The 952-nt window shown below is 47.2% G+C and overlaps 3 non-coding genes across 3 annotated transcripts; all 3 read right to left on the bottom strand.

Annotated features, from left to right (window-relative positions):
• Window positions 1-283: 283 nt before the first annotated feature.
• Window positions 284-357, bottom strand: Pmar_PMAR018144. Its single transcript has one exon. It is a non-coding gene; the product is annotated as a tRNA-Val (tRNA).
• Window positions 358-454: 97 nt separating this feature from the next.
• On the bottom strand, window positions 455-528 carry Pmar_PMAR018143. The gene has a single exon. It is a non-coding gene; the product is annotated as a tRNA-Val (tRNA).
• A 98-nt stretch (window positions 529-626) lies between these two features.
• Pmar_PMAR018142 lies at window positions 627-700 on the bottom strand. The gene has a single exon. It is a non-coding gene; the product is annotated as a tRNA-Val (tRNA).
• Window positions 701-952: the final 252 nt, after the last annotated feature.

Raw genomic sequence — 952 nt, 5'->3', positions numbered from 1 at the left:
AACCCGAAACCCGAAACCCGAAACCCGAAACCCGAAACCCGAAACCCGAAACCCGAAACCCGAAACCCGAAACCCGAAACCCGAAACCCGAAACCCGAAAACCCGAAACCCGAAAACCCGAACAGAATTGAGCTGCGCGCGAGCAGAAATGCACGTGCGAAGAGATATGGCGGGGTATAAACGAAACAGTGGGATGAGTGTTTGGAGAGACGCGCCAGTTAAACTCATCAGTGGCCGCATCAGTGATACACAGTGACGCGAGTCTTTATATAATAAAGACACATACTGGAACCGAGAATCGAACTCGGGACCTACTGCGTGTGAGGCAGTCGTCATAACCGACTAGACCATTCCAGCAAGATAGCAATACACCTAATGTTTGTCTCTCGACGACGCACCGTTGCGTTTATGTGTTTGATAAAGTGAGGTGACTCTTATTTTGATAATGATAACATACTGGAACCGAGAATCGAACTCGGGACCTACTGCGTGTTAGGCAGTCGTCATAACCAACTAGACCATTCCAGCAAGTTAAAAATGGAACGAATATTTGTCTCTCACCGACTCCGTTGCATTCTGTGTGTGTGATACAAACTAATGCGAGTCTTTTTATAATGATTGTAACATACTGGAACCGAGAATCGAACTCGGGACCTACTGCGTGTTAGGCAGTCGTCATAACCAACTAGACCATTCCAGCAAAACGACGATGGATACAGTGCAAGTGACAGGTGGACTGAAGGCCCGCTCCCCCTTGGACAAAGTTAACCTCGGAGTTTCTCAGATCATAACATTGTCCAGGGGACACGGGGAGACTCTTTCGCACAATATGCCGTTGCGGGAAGTTCTGTGTATCCGCTTCGTTAAAAAGCGGGAAGTAATGGGTTCTATAGTGGTGATACAGAGCTACTCAGTAGAGAAATGTTATCATTTATATCACCATCACTTTTGC

Source organism: Perkinsus marinus, assembly GCF_000006405.1.
Source record: "Perkinsus marinus ATCC 50983 genomic scaffold scf_1104296962292, whole genome shotgun sequence".
NCBI lineage: Eukaryota > Perkinsozoa > Perkinsida > Perkinsidae > Perkinsus > Perkinsus marinus.
This window is presented reverse-complemented; position numbering and strand designations above follow the sequence as displayed.